Source organism: Oryzias latipes, chromosome 19 (assembly GCF_053564925.1).
Source record: "Oryzias latipes strain Hd-rR chromosome 19, Olatipes_Hd-rR_3.1".
In the NCBI taxonomy this organism is placed as follows: domain Eukaryota; kingdom Metazoa; phylum Chordata; class Actinopteri; order Beloniformes; family Adrianichthyidae; genus Oryzias; species Oryzias latipes.
In genome coordinates, this window is record NC_136255.1 from 541,552 (window position 1) to 565,585 (window position 24,034).

The window sequence follows — 24,034 nt, forward strand, 5'->3', positions numbered from 1 at the left end:
AATGGGACTTTCCTTAACTATCTACTAAATTTAACTTTCTCAGATTTGTTCTTTAAAGGCATTGTTATTCCATTTATCTCAAGCATTTTAAAAAAACTAATCAGTTTCTGGGTTATATATATATATATATATATATATATATATATATATATATATATATATATATATATATATATATATATATATATATATATATATATATATATATATATATATATATATATATATATATATATATATATATATATATATATATATATATATATATATATATATATATATATATATATATATATATATATATATATATATATATATATATATATATAATGTATTCTATTGCATGAGTTTGCCTGAATGAAATGACTTTAAAAACTCTGTTAACCCAGAAGAAAAACTGTCAATCACTCACTTTAACAGCAGAAGCATGAATACCAACTTTGAAGACATCAAGGACTATTTACAGAATATGGGGCATTCCTTTGATATCATGACCATATCTGAGACTTGGTTCAGCCGCGACAAGGACGCTGACTTTGAATTGGAAAACTATGAACTTAACTATGTGAACAGAGTAAACAAAAAAGGTGGAATGGTCGCAATGTGGAAAAAAATATGAAGTTTACGGTAATTGATAAATTGTCTGTTGCAGTGGATGGAATACTGGAATGTCTTACAATTGAAATATGTAACAATTCAGGGAAAAATGTCGTCATAAGCTGTGTTTATAGGTCGCCAGGGTCAAGCATAGAAGTGTTCAGTGACTGGATGGAAAAGATGTTTACCTCTCTAAATAACAAAATATTATACATCTGTGGAGACTTTAATATGGATCTGATAAACCCCAGCAAACATAAAGCCACCGACGACTTTATCAGCAGAATGTATGCTATGAGTTTCTATCCAACCATAACAAGACCCAGCAGAATCACTACTCAAAGTGCTACTCTTATTGATAATATTTTTACAAATAATATAGAATACACTCATATGAGTGGACTAATGATGTGACATAACTGATCATTTACCAGTTTTTGCACTATTTGACATCAAGGTGAAGACAAAGAAAATGATAAAAGAACCAGACTACAAAAGGTTAAGAAATGAAAAAAGCTGAATGCTTTATGCTCTGAATAATGACTTATCCAGACAAAACTGGAACTCTGTGTACAGAGAGAAAGATGTCGTTATTGCTTATAAACGTTTTTTAGAAATATTTAGCTCACTTTACAGTAAGAACTGTCAAATTTATAAATTCAAGAACAAATTTGCCAAATGCCCTTGGTTAACCACCGGTCTACAAAATGCTTGTAAAAACAAAAATAACCTCTATAAAATTTTTTTAAAACAGAAGACAAGAGAAACTGAACAAAGATATGTCATTTAAAAATAAACTAACTGAAATAACACGTTACAATAAAAAAAGTGTACTTCAATAATCTACTGAATGAGAATAAATACAACGTAAAGCGAGTTTGGGAAATATTAAATAACATAATTAAAAATGGGACAATAAAGCGAACTTATCCAGATTACTTTACAAATGAGAAGAGTCAAAGCTATGACATCAATGAAGCAGCAAACGGCCTCAATAACTACTTTGTAAACGTGGGTCCAGAGTTGGCAGCAGAAATTCCAAAATGCAAAACTAGCAAAGACAATAATCCACCCATCGAAAGGATCCCACACTCAATCTTTCTCTCTAATGTGAACAAAAATGAGCTGATATCAATTGTGAATAATTTCAAGAGTAAAAATTCAAAAGATTGTGAGGATATAGATTTGAAGGTGGTGAAAAAAGTCATCTATAGTGTATCTAAGCCTCTAACATCCATATGTAACTTATCATTACGAACTGGGAGATTCCCAAACCAAATGAAAATAGCCAAAGTGATTCCCATCTATAAGAGTGGAGACAAACAGCAATTTACAAACTATAAACCTGTTTCTCTTCTTCCACAATTCTCAAAAATTTTAGAAAAAATATTCAATGATAAATTATCTTTATTTATTGAAAAACATAAGATTATAAATGAAAACCAATATGGTTTTAGAGAAAATAGATCCACCACATTAGCTATCATTGATGCCGTGGAGGAAATCACAAATCCTCTGGACAAAAAGAAAAATGCAGCTGGAATTTTCATTGACTTAAAAAAGCATTTGATACTCTCAATCATGACATCCTACTTGACAAACTGGAAGTGTCTGGGATAAGAGGTCTAGCGTTAACTTGGGTCAGAAGCTATTTAACGGGAAGAAAACAATTTGTCAAGATTGAATATACATCAGAAACCAAAGAGATAAGTTGTGGTGTCCCACAAGGATCAATTCTGGGCCCGCTGCTATTCAATATTTACATAAATGACATATTCAATGTTTCAAAGCTTATGAAACTGATATTATTTGCTGATGACTCAAACATATTCTATTCTACAGACAATCATAGGGAACTTATCAAGGTGGTGAACACAGAGTTAAATAAAATAAAATTATGGATGGATTACAACAAATTATCTTTGAACCTAGATAAAACCAAAGTGATGTTTTTTGGAAACTACAACAAAAATAAAGAGCTCTCAATTAAAATAAATAATGTCTTAATCAAAAGTGTTACTGAAATAAAATTCTTAGGGTTTTTATTGATGACAAACTAAGTTGGAAGCCACACATCAGACACATAAAAACTAAAGTCTCAAAAAGTATTTCAATTGTGAATAAATCTAAACATATATTAGGATACAACAGTAGATATTTATTGTACTCCTTAATACTACAATGTTTAACCTACTGTATATAACTTTGGGGGAATAATTACAAGAGTTCACTACATCCTCTCTTTTTACTTCAAAAACGAGCCGTCAGAGTTGTACATAAAGCCGGATATCTTGATCATACAAACAATCTATTTTATTAATCAAGACTTTTAAAACTGCCTGACCTTGTGGATTTTTACACCAACAACTTTTATACAGAGCCAGTGGGAAATCGTTACCGTTCAATATCCAAAAACAGTTCTTAGAAAATGAAGGAGGCTACAGACTGAGGGGATGTAGGAACTTCAAGATCAAACTGATAAGAACCACAAAGAAAAGTTTCTGTGTGTCGGTGTGTGGCACTAAACTCTGGAACGGGTTAAGTAATGAGCTCAAAAAATGTTCAAATATTCAAGAAAATGTAGAAAGAAACTCTGATTTCAGGATATGAAGATAAGAGGATTTAAGGATCAACAGGTGTTTGAATAATTCCAAATCCATGTGTGAACTTGATTGTGGTGAAATAATCAAAGCTCTTTTAATTACAACCACTGAGTTTTACATTGTAATGTGTAATAATGATTACTCAAAGGTTTAAATTACAATCAATAAGCTATTGATTTTGTTTACTTGAATCATGAATGAATGTTTTCTGAAGATCATCCATCATGACGCGACGTTGACTGAAGCCCGGCTGGGCTTCCATAACACAGCGAAGCAACCGTGCTGGAAAAGCTTTCTGTAAATGGTGAGATTGCTAGCTTAAATTGCACCTGTGACCAAACAAACTAAACTATTGCAGAGCTAAAGGAACAACTACATAAACTAAGAGCAGAGCTAAAAGTAAAGGAAACACTCTTTGAAAGTGCTTTTGGAATAGCTTCCAAACAGTCGAGAGTGGTCCTTGAACTGTTGGCTGCCCAGGACACTCTTCCTATGGACTCTGCAGAATGTGCTCGGCCTTTTTCCTGCTCCACACCAAGGAATCATCCATCCTGTACGTGTAAGTGGTTGTCAGAGGCACAAGGAGAGCCCAGATAAGGCAGACATCGCCTCCCCATCTTGCACTGTCCAACCAGTTTGATGTGCTGGCGGAAGACAAGGCGGGCATTTCTACTCCTGGGGGGCCTGGTGTGCAACATGATCCATCTCCCACTACGTTGGTACTGACGTCGGCCCCCCCTAATGGTGCAGGGAGCAATGATAATGGGGGGCCGAAGACAGCTGCTCCATCCACCTCTTCCAGTGCCAGGATGAGGGAACAATCCACAAAAACATCCCAGACATCAAGTGGTGACACTTCCCCTGCCCACTGGAGGATCAAGCTCCTTCAGGATGCGGTGGCCAGGCGGTCTGTTGGCCCCCGGGACCAGCCACCATTGGTCCAGCCTGGAACTGTCCCCCCAGCCCCAGGAGCAAAAGCAAAGGACCAGGAGGGAGTGACTGCTCCGGCTGAGGCTCGTCCCTCTCACCCCCAACCACTATTCCCCCCAACCACCCTGATTGTTGGTGACTCTATAACCAGGAATATAAGGTACATCAATGCCATTACCAGATGTTTCCCTGGGGCCAAGGTGAAGGATCTTCTTCAAAAGCTTCCTGAGGTTCGGCTTTCCCTCCCAACCAGTGTTATTCGGATTATAGTTCACATTGGAACCAATGACACAACACTTCAACAATCCGAAATCACAAAAAGGGAATTTAGGGAACTTTTCACTCTTTTATCCAACACTGGGAAAATTGTTTTTATTTCCGGACCTATTCCCACACTTACTAGAGGATTTACACGTTTTAGCAGGATCCTCTCCCTCCACTCCTGGCTGCTGTCCACCTCCCACACGCACAGGTTTGGTTTTATTGACAATTTTAACCTTTTCTGGAATCGACCCTCTTTTTACAGACTAGATGGACTTCACCCTAGTCTGCTTGGTAGCAGTATTTTAACAGCTAACATTCAACATACTGTTCATTGTTTTAAAGAGAACTGACTGCCCGCCTCCTTAACTTCTCCAGAACCTGAACCCGGATCACACCAAATCTCTGTTCTTCCCCTAGGCCCCCTTCATGGGTTATCATCCAAACCCCCAATAACACCTGCCAGGCTTCCCATACAAACTATTATAAGAAACTGATCTAGAACTCAATTCAAAACTTCCAACAGGAACTATAAAAACCTAAAAGCAATCCATATCCAAAATTTGAATACCCTTCATGAACCTGAAAACAATAATCTGCCTCAATTGAATCTGGCACTTTTAAATGTACGTTCACTATCAAACAAATCATTTCTTATCCACGACTTAATTTTAGATCATAACCTAAATGGCCTGTTTTTAACAGAGACTTGGAATTGTGGTTCTACTGGTTCACTGTCTGAAGCGACTCCACCCCTTTTTTACTTTACAAGCAAAGACAGAAAACAGGGTAGGGGTGGGGGAACTGCTGCTATCCTGTCTGCTTTTATTAGTTCTACAGACAAAGTGTTTCATGAATATACATCTTTTGAATACCAGGCCATTGTTTTTAATAACCCCACTGTGTTGTTTTTGATAGTGTACAGACCCCCAAAGTGTAACTCATCTTTTAATTCTGACTTTGCAGAGCTGCTTTCAATTATACACTTAGATTTTAGTAGAATAATTATTTTGGGTGATTTTAACCTGCATGTGGACAACCCATCGGACCCATATGTCCAAGAGTTTTTAAACACTTTAGCAACAATGGATTTTACTCAGCATGTCAGTGTTCCCACCCACAACAGGGGTCACACACTGGATCTTTTAATCACTCGTGGCCTGATGGCCAATGTGACCTCTGTTGTGGATGTTGGTATTTCAGACCACTCGTGTGTGTTTTTTACTATCAATGGCTCTGTCACCCAAAGACTTCCAAAGAGAACTGTTAGAAGGCGTTGTCTACACCCTGAAGTGGCTGCAAACTTCACCTCACATCTGGAACACAACCAACCAAACACTCTAAGTTTGTCTGTTGATATATCTGTCCAAAACTTCAACAACAAGCTCATATCAATAATGGACAAAGTCGCTCCCTTAAAAATAAAAACGGTCAAAGCCAAAGCACCCCGTCCTTGGAGAACAGAGGAAACCAAGAGACTTAAGAAAAGCTGTAGGGTTGCCGAACGAAATTGGCGCAAAACAAAACTAACAATTCCTTACCAAATCTTTAAGGAAAAACTAACACAATACAACAAATTCATTAAACATGCAAAGCAGGAATAATATTCAAAATTAATAGCTGACAATTTTTCTAATCCAAAGATTCTTTTTTCCACCATTGACAGACTAATCAATCCAATCTCTTCCAGCCCATGTTCTATTCTTAGCAGTTTAAAGTGTGAAGAGTTTGCAGTCCACTTCACTGATAAGATAAATAACATTAGATTTATTTTCACCCAACGACCACTAACAGTTCAGTCTGATGCATTCTGTTTGCCTTTTAAGAACACACTAGAGAGTTTTGCCTTTATTGATGCTGCAAAGCTTCGTAAAATGATTTCCCAACTTAAAAGTCAAACCTGTTCTGTGGATCCCATCCCCACCTCTCTTTTTAAGTCTGTGTCTTCATCCTGTGAGGAGGAACTCCTGAACATCGTCAATCACTCTCTTCAGACTGGGATCTTTCCCACATACTTAAAAACTGCTATAGTGAGACCCACTCTGAAGAAGAGCGGTTTAGATGCTTCAAATCTTGATAATTACTGACCAGTGTCAAACCTGCCATTTTTAAGTAAGATTTTAGAAAAACTAGTTTTTATCCAACTAAATGATTTTATTAATAAAAATAATATTTTAGAAAAATTTCAGTCTGGTTTTAGATCACATCACTCCACAGAGACAGCGCTGGTCAAGGTTATAAATGATCTCAGGTCAATTTTGTAGAAAAGAGAACATCTGTTTTAGTATTGCTGGACCTGAGTGCAGCCTTCCACACAGTTGACCACTCCATTCTTGTAAACATGACATGATGGGGATCACTGGAACTGTGTACAGCTGGTTTGAATCCTACCTCACAGGAAGAGATTTTATTGTCAGTGCATATGATGCATCATCTGGGAGGCACGGACTGACATGTGGTGTGCCACAAGGTTCGGTCCTTGGCCCCACACTTTTTAACCTCTACATGCTACCGCTAGGTGATGTCATCAGGAGACATGGCATAAACTTTCATAGTTATGCTGATGACACCCAGTTATATGTGGCTGTGTCTCCTGATGACATGGGCCCATTGATGACCTTTTAAGTTGTGTTTTAGATATTGAAACATGGATGGGAGAGAACTCCTTAAAGCTCAGTCAAGACAAAACTGACATTTTAATTGTTGGTCCTGAAGCTGAGACAGAAAGGGTCCAATCCTATTTATCAACAGAACCGGATTTAAAACACTTAAACTATCAAATGAATGAACTCAGTAGGGGTGGGATTATATAATCTTCCTATTCCCGCTCCTTTTCAAACAATAAATCAAACCCTACTTATACTTCAGTAAATGATTTATTTAATCAAGCAAATGTGATTTAAGTGACATTTTTGTTTTATTTTGTGTCTTTTAAATCTATACATTTCATCATTTCTGTAATGAGTTTGACAAATATGTGTAAATTCTTTATTGCTTTGACTACAATGCTTGAAATAAATCAATAAAATCAAAATCAAATAAATAAACTGCACTTGACCTGATAAAGACCAGATTATGGAAACTGTGTAAAAGAAATATACTTTAAAAAGAAGAAACAATAAAGCTGTGTTCACACCAAATGCGATTTGCGCATCAGGAGCGAGAGGGTGGATTTGGAACCAACGAGAAGTAGCTCGGTTTATCACTATTGAGTTTGAGAAGGTTTAAGGTGAACCAGGAGTGGAGAGAGGAGGGTGGAAGAGAGGAGTCAGGTTTACTGGATACATAGAGCTGGGTGTCATCCGCAAAACAGTGAAAATTAACATTAAATTTACGGAAAATATTGCCAAGGGGAAGAAGATAAGTAATGAAAAGAAGAGGACCAAGGACAGAACCTTGGGGGACACCAGAAGAGACAGAGGAGGGCTGAGATTTAAATGATTTAAGATGAATGAATTGGGTTCGGTCAGAGAGGTAGGATTGAAACCAACGGAGGGGGGTGGAGGTGATGCAGGGGGAGGAGAGCCTTTGGAGGAGGATGGAATGAGAAATGGTATCAAAGGCTGCACTCAGGTCAAGGAGGATGAGGATGGTGAGGAGGCCAGAATCAGCAGCAATGAGGAGGTCATTAGTGATCTTGAGGAGAGCAGTTTTAGTGCTGTGGGAGGGGCGGAAGCCAGACTGAAAAGGTTCCAGAAGATTATTGTGTTTCAGGTGATCATAGAGTTGAGAGGCGACTATTTTCTCTAGAATTTTGGAAATGAAGGGAAGGTTGGAAATTGGACGGAGATTATTGAATACGTTGGGATCTGAACCGGGTTTTTTCAGGATGGGTTCAACAGCTGCCATTTTAAAAACTGATGGGACAGTACCAGATGAGAGTGAGGAGTGAATAATGGCAGTAATGAGCGGAAGGAGAGATGGGAGGCAGGCTATAACTAAAGATGATGGGAGGGGATCGAGGGAACAGGTGGTCGGTTTGGAGTTAAGGATGAGAGAGGAAATTTCCTCGTGGTCAGGCAGACATTGCATTGAAGACACGGAGGATGTTTAGAGAACAGTTTTATTTATTTTAAAAAGCACAGAAGCATCCATCGTATTCACGTTCACATCATCTGGTACGCCCTCCGGTCATCTTGCTGTAAAAGCTGCTTCCTGCCGCTACTTCCGTGTCTCTGTGAGCATTCAATAGGGGTAAAAATAAAAGCAAGAATGGTCGATCTGTTATTTTCTCGATGAAAATCTGAAAAATATCATATTAAGCTGGCTGCTTCGCCTAAAACACTTACCTTTAGCTCGTAGCATAACAACAATAGCAGTACGTCACGTTTCCCAGCATGCTTTGCTGCCAATCATTGGCCAATCACCGTGTCCCTGTGACCAAGGTCTAACAACAAGACCAATGATTGGCAGCAAGATGACTGAGGGCGTACCAGATCATCATCATGTGAATGAATGTGAATACAATGGATGCTTTTGTGCTTTTTGAAATAAATAAATCTGTTCTCTAAACATCCTGCGTGTCTTCAATGCAATGTAATGAGACACACACAGACAGAAATGTGAAGGTATCTGCTGTAAATCTATGACATAAATTCATATCAGGATATGATCGGCTAGTCAGTTAGCATGTAGCCTAATAGCCTTCGAATGTAAAGCGACTGACTGCTAAAGTTAATAAAAGACAAGTACTGAATATTATTATTCCTATTCGACCCTGAACTACCATATCAGCTGTCTGTCAACAGACCAGCCAGTTGCCCAAATGCCAGCATACATCAAAGAGCTCTGCGGCGGCGCTAGTAGTAGCCTAGCAGGAGCTATCGTATGACATAGCAGCCTAGTTATCGTAAATCTTTTGATATTTTTCTTATATTCATTGAGACGGTAATAAAGTGATCATTTTTGTTTTTCATGTTCCTTTTTTCAACGAATATGGGTCACAGAGACACAGAAGTTACCGCTGAAAGCGGCTTTTGCCGGCGTACAGAGAGCATATCCGCGTGAATGACTTATGACGTGAATAATCATTGCGTTCGAACGGATTAATTATTGCGTTCGAACGACATAATTATTGCGTTCGCACAAGTTAATCATTTCGAGGGAACGGAATAGTATTTTGAGGGAACGGAATAGTATTTCGTGCGAACGAGATAATAATCTGTGGGATCAAGATATTAATCTGTGGGAACAAGATATATTTTTATATCTTAATGTCAGGACACGGGCTCAGTATGAATGTATACTTTAGATCTGAAATGTGTTTGATATTTTTTATTATCTTATTCCTTTATTTTTATCACTTGATGAATCAAGTACGGTGGGCCAGAAGGGTCACGACACAACACATTACCTCACAACACAACACATTAACTCACAACACAACTGTTCACGGAGCTTCAGTACATAGAACTCCAACAGCCACACAGCCTCACGTAGTCCGCTATTATATATTCATGAGGGAGAAAAACCCACTGAACCGACCCTAAAACCACCCAAATTATGCAAACCCGCCCAAAGCCATTTTTACCTGCAAATTTAGAACCAAACCCGCCCAATCTGGCAACACTGCTGCTAGCTTCTCTTGGAAAAAACATGCTCTCTCCACAGCTCAGTGTGACGTTACTTTCTGTTAGCTAGTAAGCCGCTCAGCCTAGTGGAAATTTCAGAATAAAATTACTTCTATTGCAGCTTTACTTCAGTTGTGAGTTAATGTGTTGTGAGTTATTATGTTGTGTGGTAAGTTAATGTGTTGTTTTGTGACCCTTCTGGGCCACCATTATCAAGTCAAGTCAAATCAAATAGGACACCCCTGCTTTTTTAACAATGGGGTGGGGGGGTCAAGCGCCCGCACTAACACTTGCCAGTTGTCTTCAAACCAGTAACATGAATAAAAACGAACGTCTGCTTTTAGCTCCACAATGCACATGATGAATGTCCAATTTCAACCACGATGAACCGTAAGACCTCAAGAATAGATTAATAAATGCAGACTGTGTAGCCTTCAACTGGATAAAACAAAAATAACAAGTGAAACCATGTCTGGTACATCATTTGAATCCCTAAAATAATAAAAACTATTTCAAAAGGACAGTCAGCAAACCTTTAAATAGTGAAGGAATTTATATTTTTTGGTAAATTCATTAGGGTTTGCAGTCTTAAATTTTATTACATTGAAGATAAGTCATTTGCTGAAGTGTGTGCTTTTACATCCTTAAAACCTCGCAGAAGCTTCTTTAAGTTGTGAGAGGTTTCAGGAATGCAGCTCCAACCTCCAACCCCCTTCAGGAGAAAACAGTCTTTGATCTTCTAAGACCATCTGGAAGCCTTAACTGTAGATCTGACATGGACCAGAATTAAATTGTCTCCAGGATTCAATTCAATTCATGGGAACCCCCTGAAGGTGTCAACTCACATGAGAAGGACAAAGAGTTGGGACTGATTGCCTGCGGAGAAGGATCCGGGCGACGGTGCTGGACCCCCATGGGGACACAGTTGGTGGTCGGACAGATGTCTGTCTTTGAAATAACCCCCCTGGACGTTTGAAGCAGGAAGCTAGGACCAAATGCTGTAATTCCAAATATGGACTGACGGAGGTGGGCAGGCTCCCTGCCAGCCAATCTCTAGCGACCAGAGGCGGAGATTCGGCGGCCATCTTGCTCCCGGGGGAGGATGTTCTGACCACATGCTTAAAAGTCTGAACTCAAGGAATTTTCCTGTGTCTCCAGACAAGCTGCATGTGAATTCGGAATGTAACCTCTTGCGTATTGCAGGCCTTGGTTTTGGACACCCAGATCGATCTGTTTTATTCTGTTTTATTATCTTTTACTTTTTAGAAATATTGTTAGGGAATAAATTTGTTAAACTTAATCCGGCCGAATCCCGTGGTTTTCTTCTTCTCGACCTTTTTGAACATGCAACAAGGAAAGTAATCTCAAAGCGAAGGATTATATTTTCCAACATTTATGGTAACCCTGATGTGATAAAGTGGGGAAGAATCGCGGGATCGCAACGCGGGTAAGAGGACCGATAGTGGTTTATTATGAGATTTCTGAGACTTTCGGCGAAAAGTCGGTGACGCTTCCCCCCACGTGCTTGACTTCCCTCGAGGCCTCACAAACAAAAGGTAAAGCAGGAACCTGTTCGTAAATTCTGCATATTGTTTACGTTATTCTTTTAGTGAATAACTCAAATTGTGGGGAAGTGAAGTATGTGGACGGCATAGCGCACCTGTATAAGTTTTGTGGTTCACCCTCCTGAAACAGCAAATTGGACTAAGGAAATTTATGAAAATTAGAGCTGAGCAAATTGTGCAGGTTTTGTGTCTGTTTAGCCTGTCAAAATTGAATAAATAGTAAATTGGGAGCGTGTGATATTTGGATTACGTTAAAATTAACTAGGTTTGCGTCTGTTATTGAGCCTGTGAAGAAACCCGTTCACGAAAAACAGTGTTAATATAGGAACTAATTTTGCGCGTTTTAGGATTTTCGGAAAAACCAGGAAGGCGGCGAACCTTCACAAATTATTTTTAATGCGTAGAGAAACTTAGAGGGATTCACAGTAAAAATGAAAGGTGCACTAGACAGAAAATATGAGGAAACCGGTGAATTTTCTTTTGACGACAGACTTAATGACGCCGACGACTTGACTTGACAACAGCGGTGAAAATGGCTTGACTGAGAATGAATGGAATGAAATGTATGCGATTTTGGAAAGAATGGGATGAAAAAGTGTTTGAAATCTGTGTATTTTAACTGTATCTTTCACATTTCCCTGTGTATTGTCTGCTCTATGGACGCAGCCATCTTGCTCACAGTGTGTTTACGTCACATGGACCAATGACGGGACGTTTTAGTTGCTTCAAATGTGTCGACGATTCTGATTGGGTTTGACTGTACCACGTGGTAAGCGTGACGGAGTCCTAGCCAAAATGGCGACGTGTGGCTGTGATTGGCTTTGTTTGTACCATGTGGTCGGCGAGACGCGTCCCTGACGACCAAGTATGACGGAACGTGCTGAACTTTTTCACGATGAAAATTTGAAGAGTTTGGGATGTAATTTGCGGTAAAATCATGGTGGGGATCGTCGTTATCGAGCGTGGTAATGACCTCGGTTGTAGTTTAAAAACAAATGTCAGTGGGTTTTCGGTTCGCCGAAAAAGGTTTTTATGTTGCACAGCGCCTCCGACGGGAGCCTCTGCCGCAACGGCGAGATCAACGTGCATGGTTGCAGGGTCTAATACATTTGGGGTAAAATAATTTTGTAATTATTTCGGTTTTCTTATTGTGAATACATGTCTCTAATTTGTTTGTATGTCCTAATAACCGCGATTAAATTCAGCTTTGTTCGAAGAAGTATTATTGACATTTTTAATTTGTTTAATTTCGTTTTTCTGTTTGTTTTGATCTTGTGCACTGCTGTTTGAATGAGAAGCGAATGAGTGGCGGTTTTGTTTGTTTAAATCATAATCAATAGTATTTGAAAAGTGTTATCAGAAAATAACTGAGATGGGAAATGGACAAAGCAGTGAAGTAAAGCTAGAAATGAAAGCCATTGTAAGTAAAATGGAGGGTCTGTAGACATGGACAGGTGTGGTATGAAAGTGCAGGGTCTGGTAGAACAGGAGAAGAGGGAACATGAATGTTAAAACGCTAGTTATGAACGATTCATTTCAGTGAAATGGTTTATTTTTATTTATGTGTAAGGTACCTAATTTGTTGTGTTATGTCTTTTGCAAAAACGGTTAAAAGTTATTGTCTTTGTATTGATTGTCTGTGTTTTAGAGTGAGAATTGTGTTTTTGGTTAAATAAGGAAAAGCTTAAATTGTGGGATTTTGTGAGCTTTTAGCACTTCTCCAAATTATTTTTGTAGGGCACCAGTCCTTAATGTTAAGTCAAAACAATTTGTCTTTGTTTCTTGATTAAGAGTGAATGATTAGCGGCCGGAATGCATGTAAGACAATATATTTTCCAAAGACTTTGCTCCATGTCCGTCATATCGGACAAAGAAAATTTTAGGGATTTTTCCCTTTGCTGGTTCTCATTACTGATCAACTGACGGTGTTGGAGACGGTGAAGACTGAACATGACTAATACATTTCTAAATCTCTTTCCAAGCAGAAGAGCAGCCCCCCCCGAGATCTCATAAAACTTTAGGCAGAAAACCCCCCTCTGCTTTGTGGGTGAGTGACAAAAGGCGCAGAGGTTTAGCATCCTCCGCAGCTCTCTACCTTCACAGGAGGGAGCCGAGTCAGCAGTGACTGACCCCCAGAGCACATTTGAAGAAACAGGACAGGAGAGGGGGGGAGGTTGAGCAACTGAAGAAAAACAATTCTTTTCCTTGCTGAAATAATTCACACAGGATAAAAGGTGTTTTAAAAAAGAAAAGGAAACTAACATGAATTTTGACTTTTGATGCCCTCAGAGACAGCAGTAGTGACGTGTCATGCTCAGCCATTCGGAGGCCAAAACAGGAGGACGGGTGGAAAAATCCTGGGAGAAGCAGGCCACCCAGGGGACCCCAGCAGCAGTTGGAAATGGCATCTATGGCGCTCTGAACCCTGACAGCCCACAACGAAGTGCCCAACAGCAGAATGTACAGACCAAGAGGCAGAGTGTCTGGAGGAAAAATGAACAGTACCCATGACCACTCCAAGCCCTCCTCCACCGTGGCGAGGACCACAGGGCAAGTCGGACAACACCACTTGATGCAGGAGCCATTGTCTTTTTCAAGCTCAAAGTTAACCATTGATGAGTCTACTGGACACTCTACCTGCTCTGACAAATGAACAAATGACTCCTCAAAACCTGCAAAAGACCATCCGACTGACTTTTGACCAGATGGTGGAACATTCATGCGTGCATTCACCAAACACGCCTGTGAATCTGTTGGGATGGGACAGTCTTGTCAAAACAGGAGACAGCAGACTGGATGCCATGCCGGTCACCACAGCCGACCCCCACTGCAGACATGTAAAGGGCCCTGAAACGCCAGGTGGTTTCGTTAATTTCAGGTTTGAAGCCTGGATTCCTGTGTTTGAAGCCTCCGAATGGTCTGACCTGTACACTCCATTATGACAGAGAGCATGATTAACAGTAAGAAGTATTTCAGCAGGTAGAAGACCACACGTGGCATTTGAACTACACTGACATATATTAACCCTGAGGGCGAGCAGCTTATTGTGCATTCATACACTCACAAATGCAATGATACTAGCTGTCAGACACAGCTGTATCTCACATAGGATTAGACTAAGCAGGACATTAACAACACATTGGTTAAATTGTGTTTTTTCAGGTGTTCACTTTCCTCCCTCAATAAAAATGTACAGGTTAATTTTGCCGTTCAACAACTGAGCAGAGAGGAGACGGCTCATGAAGATGCAGAGGTGATGTTTAAAACGCTCTCTGATGCTTCATGGTCCACAGGTTCAGTTGATGTTGGTTCATTCTTCATCGTCCCCCCGGTGGTGATTCAGGTCATTGCAGGAGCACAGGTTTTTAGATCTCAGTGCAGCTGAGTGACTAATGCAGATGAAGGAAACTCAGTCTGGGCTGTAGAACTATAGTGTCATTGAATATTCGTATTCTTCATGGTGTACTTTTTTGAAACCTGTTTTAAAAGTAGATGGATTGCATATGATTTAAGCTAATGTTAATTTGAGTTGATGATGTCACCATTATTATAAAACCTATACGTCCCTGATCCATATTGCATGCTGTCACCTTTAACCTCACAAGGTGTGTTGTTTGTTGCTATTGACTTAGCACACGTTTTTTTTTTAATGGAATCATTACATAAAAATAGCAGACCATTGTTCGCATTATAGTACAGAGGGGTTCATAAAATCCTTCTTGCATTTTTAATCACTGTTTAAAGTCTCTCTGACAGAACATTATGCTATAAGAGGTTTGTGTTTTCATGATGTAGGCTGATGATTTCCTGCTGGCAGCACCAACTGCTGAACTCTGCCTGCAATTAATGAAAGATCTTCTGTTGCAGTTGTATTATTTCTTCTTGTGACCTTGCCTTTTACAGGAGCGTGGACAGGACGCCTGTTCACCTTATCGATACACCAAACTGTTTATTGTTTTTATGTTCTTGCTTTACATTTAATTCGTTTTATGTGTTTGTCCTGGAGCTTAGCCCCAGGCCAAGAGAGGGAGGTAGACAAAAGAGGTCTTAATGATAAAAAGAAGGACAATATTTTATTATTATCATTGTTGTTTAAATGCATTTGTCTAGAAAGAATGTTTAAATAGTAACACGGATTGACCATTTTTTAATTTTTAAAGCTTTGTGTGTCTGTTCATCTGATTTTCTCTCATCCACAGCAAGGATGAGTAGGTTCTACGACTGGGTCATTAGACAACAGCCCATGATAAACTTTTTTCTTTTTCTTGAATTTGTATTTTCCCCACTTGTGTTCTTCATAAAACAGCACGAGGGGAAGCAGACCTTTGAGAAGAGAAACGTGGTGGACCTTTTCCATCATATTTTCTCTTACTGCGCATGCGTAAATTGATTCTTGTCTCATTGTCTTTTGTGTTTTATTGTTTTTTAATTTTTTAATTTCCTGACCCTAACACTAACAAAAACTTAGACCCACAGCAGAATCATCTTGGCAGAACAGTACCACAGCAGTGGACACCCCAAGTCCTTTTGCAGCCGTTCTGTTGTATCACCATGTGTCACATCTCTAATAACAGGCTTTTTGAGAAGTCCATAGGAGGCCAGGTCCAAGCTTGCCAGAGCTTGTGGGACATGCAGAAGGAGGACGCGAGTGTTCGAGGCCCGGAATGACCTTTTTTGGACTTTGTTGAATTTTATAAAATTGCTTACTGTTATGTTTGACAATTTTCTTTTTCCTTTTCATCGTCTGTGTAATTTTGTTCTGCTTTAACATTTCTCAATTCCCCCCTTAATTCCAGGTGTTCCTTTTCCTTACAGGAAGTGCTATTTTATTGTCTTTATCTTTTACTTTTTAGAATAATTTGATTTTTTATTTGTGCATTTTCTTTATTTACTATTTTATGTCTTGTTCTTTGTAAACGCCAATGTGCCAAAGATCCAATGAAGCATGAGTGTCCTTAGGGGACGGTCGCCGATGGGGCTCGGGGCCTTAGCATGCATTTTTCCTGTCCAACTGAATGTTTCTTAAAGATCATTAATGCAAGCTCCACAGGTTTTTCGCTGCTAAACTCATAAATGGATCATCAACACCTTTGAAATGCACATTGGTTCTGTTTATAGATTGTGAGGGCTCGAGACCACAGCTGTTTTGATGGCATGATGTGATGATGTGTTTTTATTTTTGTGTGACCTCACTTCATGAGGTCAAGAGAGGGAAGCTGAAGGAATTTATATTTTTTGGTAAATTCATTAGGGTTTGCAGTCTTAAATTTTATTACATTGAAGATAAGTCATTTGCTGAAGTGTGTGCTTTTACATCCTTAAAACCTCGAAGAAGCTTCTTTAAGTTGTGAGAGGTTTCAGGAATGCAGCTCCAACCTCCAACCCCCTTCAGGAGAAAACAGTCTTTGATCTTCTAAGACCATCTGGAAGCCTTAACTGTAGATCTGACATGGACCAGAATTAAATTGTCTCCAGGATTCAATTCAATTCATGGGAACCCCCTGAAGGTGTAAACTCACATGAGAAGGACAAAGAGTTGGGACTGATTGCCTGCGGAGAAGGATCCGGGCGACGGTGCTGGACCCCCATGGGGACACAGTTGGTGGTCGGACAGATGTCCGTCTTTGAAATAACCCCCTGGACGTTTGAAGCAGGAAGCTAGGACCAAATGCTGTAATTCCAAATATGGACTGACGGAGGTGGGCAGGCTCCCTGCCAGCCAATCTCTAGCGACCAGAGGCGGAGATTCGGCGGCCATCTTGCTCCCGGGGGAGGATGTTCTGACCACATGCTTAAAAGTCTGAAATCAAGGAATTTTCCTGTGTCTCCAGACAAGCTGCATGTGAATTCGGAATGTAACCTCTTGCGTATTGCAGGCCTTGGTTTTGGACACCCAGATCGATCTGTTTTATTCGGTTTTATTATCTTTTACTTTTTAGAAATATTGTTAGGGAATAAATTTGTTAAACTTAATCCGGCCGAATCCCGTGGTTTTCTTCTTCTCGACCTTTTTGAACATGCAACAAGGAAAGTAATCTCAAAGCGAAGGATTATATTTTCCAACAATAGACAAAAAGGTCTTTTTAAATTTGTCATGTGATTTAGACACTCTAAAGCATCCATCAACTTATTAAATGTAGGAGTAATTTCTTTATCAGGTTTGTGAGATTCTTCTAAAGTTATTGGATTTGAAAAGAAAAGTTTCCTCATTCCTCTCCAGTTAAAATAGATAAAGAGCATTCTGCACTCAATTTGCTGAGTGAAGCTGCCAAGTGAATCCCCTAAAGCAAAGCGATGATGGATTGTGAAGACATGGATTTGTCCTTCTGTGCTTTGGAACATAACACAATAAAATAAGCTCCTATTGTCTAATTTAAGTCTTTTGTCTTTACTAGCAGAGTCCTGGGACCAGACTGCTTAAATGCAGCCTCCATTTACACCCCTGGTGTTTTTTCATCAGGTCTCCACATTAAAAGGGGCTGACAAGCTCAAGTTGCTTTAGAGGAGAAGGACCCTGAGGAAACTGCATTCAGAGACGCCTTTACACGGAGCTGTTCTCAAATGTAAATGAAGACAGGTCCTCACAGGACCAGCAGGAGCTCAAACGCCATATCTACCTGTTTGAAAAGTTACTTTTACTCAAAGAAGCTGTGGGACGAGTCCAGTAGGAGTTCAGAGAAGAGAAGAGCTCTTCTTTACTCAAATCCTCGTTAGCACCCATGCAGAGGGGCAACAGCCGCCGACCAGTCTGACCGAGAACATAAACCCATGAAAAAGTGGATCTGAGTTGTGGGCAGGACTGTTGGCACAGAGTAAGACGCCCCTACTTCTCATCATCCATCTGTTTACTCTCTCTCCTGCTAGCTAACAGCCCCTCACAACCCCAACCTAACATTATCCGTGCAACAAAAATTGCGATGCAATCAGCCCAAGTGCAAACAACCAACCCATGCTCTTATTGTGGCAGGGCCGGCTTGCATTTAAGTTCTGGTTCGCCGTTGCATTTCCTTCCTGCTGCTTTCAGGTCTTGGCTGTTGCTGCTTTTGTGGCCATTTTTGGTCACCACGGCAGTAAAAATCTGAAACAAACCCAGTCACACTATGACCGCCTTGCACTAAGTATCTGGCTTTACCGAACCCAACCAACCTGTTCACCAGTCAGGTTTTTTGTTGTGTGCACTTTGATTTTCCATTCAACGGTGAGCTACCCAACCTCATGATCTTGCAAACTCTGAAACCACCTTCTAAAATAACATCCCAATATCAGCCACAACAAACCTTCCCGACTTGTTACCACATTACCACAAATGAACTTTTGGATGGCATATCTGGAGCCCGCTCAATCAAACTCAGCCTTTGTCCCTTGTTTTGTTTTGTAAAAGTGTTGTATTTTTTTTGTCAACACAATCGACTGCTTTTACTTTCACCACTGCCTTGTGTTTTCATTTACCCACCCTGGGCTCCCTGAGACTTCTGCCTAAGTCGAGAGCGCCTAGCCTTACCTGACCAACGAAGCATTACACGAGCAATGTTGGAGCTCTCCACCTGTACAGTTTAGATCCACATTTCAGCTCAGACAAGGAAGACAAAGAAGTACACGGATCTTTTCGTCTTCAGGTGGATGATCAGAATAAAGCCGAGCAGGGAGATTGTGACCCACCCAGTGTATTGTCTACATCATAAATAAGCTCTTTTTCAAATGACATTTTTTCATCTGCTCCTGATTCACAATGATTTGTATAAAGAAATACTCAGAAATGCAATTTTAAGATTCATTTTCTTTATATATGTCCTGCATCATAAAAAACACCAAAAGCACAATTTTCATGGGAGTGAGTCTTTATTTTCCTCACAGTTTTAGTGAAGACATCTGGTGGATCTAAACCCTCCACAATAGATGCAGCAGGGTTTCTCACATGCAGAAAGGTGGGGTGGCGCAGATTTGTGAGGCTGACAAATGTCCTACAACAAGATGTTTAAGAGAAGAAAGATGCTGCTGGCCAAAGGCAGCTACTGTAAATGCCGGTCCTCCTGGTCTAAAGTAGGAACTCCTGGTGCTGCTCTGCTGCTCGGCACTCCTGCACAGACATAATTTGGTTGTTCTTCCGTGCATCAACGCCCTGGGTGCTGTGATGTGCTTCCTCAGCTCTCTGGTCTGATATCACATTAGTCCTGTCACACTGCGGCTCCATCAGCCAAACAAACGACAGCCCGACTTCAGCCACCGCCGTGTTTTCCTCTGTGACAAGCAACACGTCAGCCTGTCACACATCCGTCTCTCATACCGCTCATATTTCTGCCAGGGGGGAGGCGCTCACCCAGATGCCTCACAGGTGCTGCTGGTTGTTGTTGCTGCAGATTTTCTGACAGGAATGCATCACAACAACTAAGCATTAGTCCTATTTCCTAGAGAAGCACAAAGCTTTTAGTTTGCCTTTGCATTAATTCTGAACATAAATTTCGGAAACTGAAACACAGTTTCAGCCACGCCTCTGTCAGTCTGCCCCAGGGCAGCTGTGGCTACAACAGTAGCTACATCACCAAGAATGAATGAGGAGGGAATGAATAATGGACACAATGTAAGCGCTTTGAGTGACTTTAAAAGCGCAGATAAATCCAATCCATTATTATTATTATTAAAAAAAAATACAAAATAACTTCATATCAAATTTGAGACTTCGATGCAACAACTAATTTCATGATGTTTGCATAGGTAAATTAAGAGAGTAAATGCAACAAATAACAGCTAAAAGACTAAAAACACAATCCCTCTTGAGCTGTTCTGGGCCATGTTTGGTAGAAACAATTCACTTTCAACAACAGATTTATGTTGCCCATGTAAGCGCACTGCCACAGGAAGCAGTGTAATGCAAAAGAAATTACATTTTGACTAAAATGTTTCAGTCTAAAAGACAAAACACTACATTTCATGTTTAAGAAGTCAATGAGCTGCAGTGCAGAACCAAAGATCTTTTGTAAAATAATAAACGTTGAATACTGTAATTATATAGTGTTTTCCTACCTTCCTTCAAGGCCCAATGCAGTGTGGGTCCTTGGTGCTACTGCCTAACTATGTAACCACCAGGGGGCCAAGGTTAGGGTCCCCATGTGACGGTCCCCAGCCCTGATAAATTCAAATTCCAATTAATTTTATTTCTAAAGCACCTTTCATGTAAAGAAAACAGCTCAAGGTTCTGTACATAAAAACAAACAAGAATGCAAAAAAAACAATCCCCACTCATGCAATAAAATAATTAAATAAGCCCTTCATAATAAAATACACAAACACAAGTAAAAGAGAAATTACAAAAAACCAAGATAAGATAATAAGTTTGTGTCAGGAAGGGCATCCGGCATAAAAATCTCTGCTAAACCACCTGTACACATGAGTTAAAGCTGATTGGCTGTGGCAAGCCCTGAAGCGATCTGCCTTAAGGTGAGCAACTTTAGGCCCAAAGCACTTTAAAGTCACAGTTCCATTCACACATTCACACACTGATGCTGCTGGACTCTGAAACCAACCTGGAACCACCAAGAATATTGTGGGGTTCAGAGTGTCTTGTCTAGGGAGACTTTGACATATGGGAACCAATTAACCCTTGTGCTATCTTAGATGACCCCCCCCTTCCATTGACGTGTTCTCCCTACCATGACAAAGGTGGATAAAGGTGGAAAGATTTCATGTAATCCATGGACACCAGTGAAGATCACAAATAAAAAACACAAGCACAACAGAAACAAACTTAGCTGCTGTAGAATCCTGTAAGCATGTACTTTACAACAATAACATCTTATATATGTTTTGGAATCAACTTTTTCTTAAGTCTTTTCCATTGCCAACATTGGGTTTTGATATTAATCAAAATGTTGTCACAATCAGAAATTTGTTTCTGTAATAACGTGTAAACAGGCTTTCTGATTAATTTTCCGATTATGCTTCTTTTCTAAATATGGGGCATGTGTAAGTTTAGTCACTACGACGGAGTTTTAGGGCCACGGTGAGGAAAAAAAATTCTGGCCAACGTGGCGAGATTAAAATCGTCATGTCAACTTTGATCTAGTCATGACGAGAAAAAACTCGACACAAAGTTTCGAGAAAAAACTCGTCTTGTCCAGATAAAAATCGAAATAAAGTTTCGAGATTAAAGTCGCAATGTTGCGCGAGAGAGAAAAAAACTCGTAAATTTACGAGATTATTGTGGAAGCAGCAGGTGAAGGCCGTGCAGCAGCAGAGCAGACCGACTAAACTTTGTTGAACAGGTGAGCTGAATGTTTATTGATAACGTCCCAAATGTCTGGAGGCTCATTTGATTGATTTACGATTCATTAAAGTTTTATTTATTGATGGTTGGTTAGCAGGATCACTGCAGTCTGATGAAGCCATCGGGTGTCCCTGCAGCTGTTCGCTTGAATCCTTTCTTCCTCCACCAAAGACAAGATCTCTACGTTTGTGTGACGCTTCCGTCTGAGGAGGAGAAGCACTTTTTGCCTTTTTCAACGCTGTAATGCTAATATAACAGATTATTTTCATTCATCTTTGTTTTTTAATGATCAGATGGGTCGCTTCATCTGCAGGAGGGGGCGTATGTAACATTACTTCCGCATTGGTGATCGGATGACAGATTCATGACGTAAGGTGACAGATGAACTTCAGGTTATGTGAATGAAAAGGAGAATAAAGGCTGCAGCGGTCCTCTACACCCAAACGTGTCTCTGAGCTCCTTATTTTACATATGAAAGTCCGCTTTACTGACGCCGAACCCCGGAAAGACTGCTACACGGAAAATAATCTGATTTTGACTCGCCAAAAGGTTCAGAATCTCTTTGTTTTAAACCTATAATCCGGAAATAAAGCTTCACAAAAGGCTCCACATATTTCATCTTCAAGCTAGGCTCCGATAAACAGACAACTTCGGTGTTTTCTCCTTTTTAATCTATGAATTTTTTCCCCGTAAATTTACGAGTTTTTGGTGGCCATAAAACTCTGTCGTAAACTCTGAAGTACGAAGCCACTAGCTCACTAACATTAGCCATAACACTGAATCCTCCTGAAAGACTCAGCTTCACTGCTCTCGCGCAACATTGCGACTTTAATCTCGAAACTTTATTTCAACTTTTATCTCGACACGACGAGTTTTTTCTCGAAACTTTGTGTCGAGTTTTTTCTCGTCATGACGAGATTAAAGTCGACATGACGACTTTAATCTCGTCATGTTGGCCAGAATTTTTTTTCCTCACCGTGGCCCTAAAACTCTGTCGTAAGTCACAGAGTTCTGTAGAAACTAAAGTAAATCCTGGACTTCATCACTGAGAAAAGCCTGTAGCTTAGACAGGTGATAATTACAAATACAGCTGGGTGTCATCAGCATAGTAAGAAATAATTGGTTGTTTATTTGCTTAACTCATAAGAGGAAGAACATTTCAGCAGCAATGAATTATGACTTCAATACCTCACCCTAGGATCAGTTCAGTGCAGTACTCTACATCCACATCACTTCCACAGTTTTAATCACGAGTTATTTTATGATTTATTTAATGCAGACATAAACATACCTCTGCCACATACCTCTTTGACGTCATTATGTGAAAATAAATCTTCATAAACATGTCATATCTCTTCAGAGTCACCTTCAGCTGTCAAATGTGTGCCTGTGTGTGCAGGAGGTGACCCAAACAGTCAAAGATAATTCCTCCAGCCTCGACCCCCAATCGGCACCAAGTGTTTTTTATAAGCGATTAGATCCTAGCAGAGTATTTGCACTAAGTGCTCCAATTACAGCAGAGAGGCGCTGCAGGTGAGATCAATTATCATCTCACTCTGAAGAGCTTTGCTTGGATTCTACAAGACTCCACTTGCAGAGGGCAGCAAATTGGTTTGTTGATGATACAGAGTGAAAACTCTTATTTTTAAGCACCACTGTCTCTGCGAAAGAGTCTGAGTCACTCAAAAAAAAATTATTTTAGTTTTTTAGGGATCTTAGAAAAGAGTTGTTAACAACTAAACTGTTTATGAAGACAGAAGTTGTGATAGAATTCAGACTTATTAAATCCAAGTTTTTAAAATGTATTTGTGTGTGTTAGCTTTTAAGAATGACTCAGATGAAGTAAAGCATCATCAAAAGAAATCTTTTTAATAATGTACTTTTTAAAAGACATTAGTCAGACTAAAGCTGCCAAAATTCTTGTTTTGTTCTGTGCAAAAAAACAAAAAAAAAACAGCATCAGGCTGTCCTATGTGTGACACACCTCTGTGCTGTGAGAAAACATAGAAGATTACACCGAAAAAACAAATGTAGAAAATGTCCATAAATAATAAAATTATACCGACCGTGAGGCGAAGTCCGTCCGGGTCAGCTGGGTCTAGAATATGGCCAGTTTGTTCTGTCATGGGCAGCAGAGCTGAGAAGACCCAATTGCTGGAACCCGGAAGGATAGAAGGGGATCGAGTTGACTTAAATGATTTATTGTCCAAGGTCAAGTGAGGATCGGCAGGTAAGTCTGGATGTTGT

General features: G+C 39.9%; 1 protein-coding gene and 1 long non-coding RNA gene across 5 annotated transcripts in view; both read right to left on the reverse strand.

The window, feature by feature from the left end:
* grid1b (glutamate receptor, ionotropic, delta 1b) overlaps nucleotides 1-24,034 on the reverse strand; it is a 493,010-nt gene that overhangs the window by 138,760 nt on the left and 330,216 nt on the right. The window lies entirely within an intron of this gene.
* Nucleotides 11,112-23,071, reverse strand: LOC111946408 (uncharacterized). The gene is made up of 2 exons (XR_002872119.2): nucleotides 20,548-23,071; nucleotides 11,112-19,888 (listed from the first exon to the last, which is right to left on the reverse strand). It is a non-coding gene; the product is annotated as an uncharacterized LOC111946408 (long non-coding RNA).